The following is a 6,000-nucleotide window of genomic DNA, read 5'->3' on the forward strand; positions in this document are numbered from 1 at the left end:
AAGTGAAACATGGACGATAACCAGTTTGGACAAGAAGAGAATAGAAGCTTTCTAAATGTGGTGCTACAGAAGAATGCTGAAGATAAGGTGGGTAGATCACGTAACTAATGAGGAGGTATTGGTTCAAATGGCTCTGAGCACTATGGGACTCAACTGCTGTGGTCATCAGTCCCCTAGAGCTTAGAACTACTTAAACCTAACTAACCTAAGGACATCACACACATCCATGCCCGAGGCAGGATTCGAACCTGCGACCGTAGCAGTCGCACGGTTCCGGACTGCACGCCCAGAACCGCGAGACCACCGCGGCCGGCAATGAGGAGGTATTGAATAGGATTGGGATGAAGAGAAGTTTGTGGCACAACTTGACTAGAAGAAGGGATCGGTTGGTAGGACATGTTTTGAGGCATCAAGGGATCACAAATTTAGCATTGGAGGGCAGCGTGGAGGGTAAAAATCGTAGAGGGAGACCAAGAGATCAATACACTAAGCAGATTCAGAAGGATGTAGGTTGCAGTAGGTACTGGGAGATGAAGAAGCTTGCACAGATTAGAGTAGCATGGAGAGCTGCATCAAACCAGTCTCAGGACTGAAGACCACAACAACAACACCAGTTTCTTTCGCTCTTCAGTGTAGGGCATAGCTCGTAAAACAACAAATACGAGGAAGCTTTGCCTCCATTCCTTAAGGAACAAAGCTTAAGTCGACATCCACACAAATGAAAACAGAGTAATAAATGTCAACTTCACGTAGGAGGGGATCTCTCAGAACCGGAAGACATTATCAACGGTTAATTTCAGCCGTTTTTTTCGTGTAAACTGCCTCCATTGTATTTAGAACTACGGCGGTAGCGTTGACAAAGCGTCCCATTATATGAGCGTGTATTTAGCCTCGGTGATCCTGTCAATCGTTTAAATAGGTTGCAAACACGAACTGCGGAAACAGTCTTTGCCAGAATATGATAGCGCCCGGTCCACCGTCAGACCCAGGTTGTGATGATGCATTTTTAATGCATCCTGGAGTGTAGATTAGGACGCAAGTCAAAATTTGGTTAAGAGTTAGCAAATCAAACTAAAGCCAATGCGGAATAAAGGTTGTGGTAATTTAACTATATTGTGACCCGAAGTCTACGTTCGCGCAACATTTAACGCATTTTGAAATTGAAAACAATTATGTTAAGTAAGACGGATCTCCGGCAAGTATTTTGTCATTATGGTTTACATATATTTTATGTAAACTACGGAAAATGTAATGGGGGAAGGGGGGGGGGGGAGAGGCGTGGAGCACTACCTAGTTGTTCATATTTTTTTGTTTTTCGTATTAGAGACTTATGTAAATTGTAAAAAGATATTACTTTAAGGCCAGTAAATAGCCATAAACAAACGTAGAGTTGGATTTGTTTCCATCGAAAACATAAAAAGACTCAGTGCTTCTCACCGCCTTTTGCATACTTTACATGTTAGGATTAAACGACAAATCCCTCTTCGGTTACGTAAAGTCCAGGATGAGCCAGAACGTCGACAACAAAAATTAGGATGTTACTCAGGAATATTTTCTGAGTTTTTCGTTACAAGTGATTCCTGGTCTCACGTGGCTGATCACGGAGTAATTGCATTTCGTCCTCTCTCTCACGCGCATTTATTTTCTCTCTTCGCCTTCAATCTTGCATTCGGTACGACTCGCTTAGTTCTTTGGGTGGTGTTTGTTGCATGTTGACAATGTTATTCAACAGTCTGGATAGGCTTATTGATGAAAAGTTGGCTAGCATGCAGCTCATGGACGCTGTCAGTGAATGCAATCAAAGATCACAACGCCGCATGTTGGACTAATCTTGCAGCGACTGTAACCACGTCCCGGTTCTTTTCCATTTGTACATAGCGCCTACGAGAAACCGGATCCTGTATTGCCGCTGCACTTTTTTATGATTGCGTATTACACACTTTTCCACCGACCTGAAGTTATGTTCAGAGAAACAAATGCAAATGGGGTAACACACCGAATGCATCATAATTACGTTATTGCTGTATAGCTAGCCACCGGAGATCACGAGTTGCCTGTTCCAAAATATAAAATGTCCACGAAATTTGACCATGGACATCGGGTTCATCCAATATAAACACGAGTCGTCAACCCATAGTCATGTATATAGCAACTTAACCAGTTATTTAATGTGTGTGTGTGTGTGTGTGTAACAGCTTACAGTGTATTATCGAAGTGCATATCGTTTTCCTTCTACTGTTCACTAAATGGGAGTCTATATTGTCGAGAAGAAATCCCATGCTGGAATATATTTACAGGGATAGAGTCAAAATTGCCGTGACACCTAAACAACGGCCTTCACAAAGTTCGCGAACTGACACCACAGGTCAGCCTGACCGCGCTTTTCTGAGCTAAGAATATACTTGCTGAGTGCACCGAATTGCCCCAAAACGTAACACCACACGAAGTTGTAGAGTGAAAGCAAGTGAAGTAAACAAGCCTTTGCGTTTCAGTTCCAGACAATGGAAATTATTTTTATAGTAAAGACAGCATCATTTAGTTTCTGCGCGAGATCTTGAACGTATGACTTCCAAGAAAACCTTCCATCTGTCCTCAATTCTTCAATGATTGTTTGATCATCTTTCGACAGTAAAACTTCGCTTTTACAAGAGCCCCGTATCAGAAAATGCATGCACTGATTCCCCCCCCCCCCCCCCTCTCTCTCTCTCTTTCTCAGTCTTTCTTTTCTCGCTGCTACGAGTTAATATGTTCTCTCAAAGCCAGTACTGATGTCACTGACAACCCTTTGTATTACGTTACACGCCTTTCACAGCAACACTTGCGTCATCTGCAAACAGAACAACTTTGTCATCTTTCATGTTTAGTGGTAAATCATGACGTACAAGGTATTTGAAAATTACACCGACACACTTCAAGGGGACATAGAAGTTTCTTAAGGAAGAAAATGCGGGTAGGAACTTGTGTCAGGAAACGTCATCCAACGATGCTACAGAACGTCAAAGTTATAGGCGCCGGCGCCTGTATATTATGTATACACAGGGAGAGTCCGTGATACTAAACACTTTCTGGATTGCTGGAGAATGATAGATGTATCAAACTGATGAAGGGGACCCTGTGGTCCATAAACGAACGAGTGGAAATTTGTTAGTGAAAATGATTCTGATACCTTTAATAGTGGAAAAAATGGTTCAAATGGCTCTAATCACTATGGGACTTAACAGCTGAGGTCATCAGTCCCCTAAACTTAGAACAACTTAAACCTAACTAAGGACACCACACACATCCATGCCTGAGGCAGGATTTTTAATAGTGGAATACATGTAACAGTATTGTTGTTGATACGGTTGTAGGGCAGGCTACTTTCGGAGCAGCTAGTATGGATCACAATAAGAAAAGATATCTAATAAAAAAGGGCTCTAAAATGCTTATTTAGGAGCTGTAAGTAATTTTTCGATAGATGAGACGTGTTTCACTGTAGTGAAGATGAACAGTGCTTATAGCTCCTCAGGAACGCATTCTTGAGCCCATATTTACTGCAAATTTTTTCTTGTTTTGGTCAGTACTTCCAACTCTGAAAGTAGCCTACCCAGAAATCTAGCAATCTTACCAACGACAGTACCCGTACATGTGTTCTATTGTCAGAGGTATCAGAAGGATTTTCGCTTATAACTTTCCAGTCGTTCGTTTCCGGATCAGGGCCTCTCAACTCAAATTGATACACTTATCCTTCTCCATTATTTCCGAAAGTTTGTAACACCTTCACGGAATCGCATAAACATACACACACAGGCGAGGGTGCCTATAATTTCGACGTTTTGTAGCGACGTTGGATTACGTTTCCGGACACGAGTTCCTATCTTTATTTTCCAGCATCCTTCTACATCTCCTAGAAATTAGTCGGTATAACCTGGCCGGGTGGCAGAGCGGTTCTAGGCGCTATAGTCTGGAACCGCGCGACGGCTACGGTCGCAGGTTCGAATCCTGCCTCGGGCATGGATGTGTGTGATGTCCTTAGGTTAGTTAGGTTTAAGTAGTTCTAAGTTCTAGGGGACTGATGACCTCAGAAGTTAAGTCCCATAGTGCTCAGAGCCATTTGAACCATTTTTTTAGTTGGTATAATTTTGAGACACCCTGCATATCTAGAAAAGCGATGGATCCAGAACAGACCCGTGCGGTAACCGATTCCAGTGAAACAACGGCAACGCTGATGAACAATCAGGGGCTTACGAGTCCTCGAGGTGGGAACTGTAGAATTTTGGACCACGTATTACGTTCGAGTATAATGACTTTTCTGGAGACTAGAAATCTACTCTGTAGGAATCAGCATGGATTTCGAAAAAGACGGTCGTGTGAAACGCAGCTCGCGCTATCGTCCACGAGACTCAGAGGGCAATAGACACGGGTTCACAGGTAGATGCCGTGTTTCTTGACTTCCGCAAGGCGTTCGATACAGTTCCCCACAGTCGTTTAATGAACAAAGAAAGAGCATATGGACTATCAGACCAATTGTGTGATTGGATTGAAGAGTTCCGAAATAACAGAACGCAGCACGTAATTCCCAATGGAGAGAAGCCTTCCGAAGTAAGAGTGATTTCAGGTGTGCCGCAGGGGAGTGTCGTAGGACCGCTGCTATTCACAATATACATAAATGACCTTGTGGATAACATCGGAAGTTCACTGAGGCTTTTTGCGGATGATGCTGTGGTATATCGAGAGGTTGTAACAATGGAAAATTGTACTGAAATGCAGAAGGATCTGCAGCGAATTGACGCATGATGCAGGGAATGGCAATTGAATCTGAATGTGGACAAGTGTAATGTGCTGCGGATTCATAGAAAGAAAGATCCCTTATCATTTAGCTACAATATAGCAGGTCAGCAACTGGAAGCAGTTAATTCCATAAATTATCTGGGAGTACGCATTAGGAGTGATTTAAAATGGAATGATCATATAAAGTTGATCGTCGGTAAAGCAGATGCCAGACTGAGATTCATTCAAAGAATCCTAAGGAAATGCAATCCGAAAACAAAGGAAGTAGGTTACGGTACACTTGTTATCCCACTGCTTGAATGTTGCTCACCAGTGTGGGATCCATACCAGATAGGGTTGATAGAAGAGATAAAGAAGAGCCAACGGAGAGCAGCGCGCTTCGTTATAGGATCATTTGGTAATCGCGAAAGCGGTACGGAGATGATAAACTCAGGTGGAAGACTCTGCAGGAGAGACGCTCAGTAGCTCGGTACGGGCTTTTGTTAAAGTTTCGAGAACATACCTTCACCGAGGAGTCAAGCAGTATATTGCTCCCTCCTACGTATATCTCACGAAGAGACCACGAGGATAAAATCAGAGAGATTAGAGCCCACACAGAGGCATACTGACAATCTTTCTTTCCACGAACAATACGAGACTGGAATAGGAGGGAGAACCGATAGAGGTACTCAAGGTACCCTCCGCCACACACCGTCAGGTGGCTTCCGGAGTATGGATGTAGATGTGGGAGCCGACGGTTACCTGTAGACGGCGTGGTGCGGCTGTGCGGTGGCAGGGACAGCGTGCAAAGTGGCGGTCGTGGCGGCGGCCGGCGCGCGACTGTCGACTGCGGAGCGTGGGCCGCGGGCGCTCTGGCCGCCAATGCCCGCCGCCGCCTCCACCACGCAGCCCGGCCTCTCTGCCCCCACTACTCGCAGCAATCTGCGACGCCACGCCACGCCTCGCCGCGGCACTCACGCGGAATACCGGCCGCGTGCTCGCCTTCCGCCTCAGGGTCACCCGCAACCGTCACTCCACGCGTTTCTCGTTTTATTCAGGAGGTAGTATGGGGCGGAGCTAACACTGAAGACCCAAATAAACTGGTACAACTGCCTAATGCAGTTAATGAAGCAGGCAAAAAGGAATACAAACGTCTCAAAAATGAGATCGACAGCAAGTGCAAAATGGCTGAGCAGGGATGGCTAGAGGACACATGAAAGGATGTAGAGGCTTATCTCACTAGGGGTAAGG

At 44.8% G+C, this 6,000-nt stretch overlaps 1 protein-coding gene across 1 annotated transcript in view; it reads right to left on the reverse strand.

Moving 5' to 3' along the window:
- The window catches only part of LOC126235780 (alpha-tocopherol transfer protein-like), a 237,235-nt gene extending 231,565 nt beyond the window's left edge, over positions 1–5,670 (reverse strand). The window contains exon 1 of the mRNA XM_049944587.1: positions 5,512–5,670. The gene's annotated coding sequence lies outside the window, so the exon portion shown is untranslated. The remainder of the gene's footprint in view (positions 1–5,511) is intronic.
- Between the last annotated feature and the right edge of the window lie 330 nt (positions 5,671–6,000).

This window comes from Schistocerca nitens, chromosome 2 (assembly GCF_023898315.1).
Source record: "Schistocerca nitens isolate TAMUIC-IGC-003100 chromosome 2, iqSchNite1.1, whole genome shotgun sequence".
Lineage (NCBI taxonomy): Eukaryota > Metazoa > Arthropoda > Insecta > Orthoptera > Acrididae > Schistocerca > Schistocerca nitens.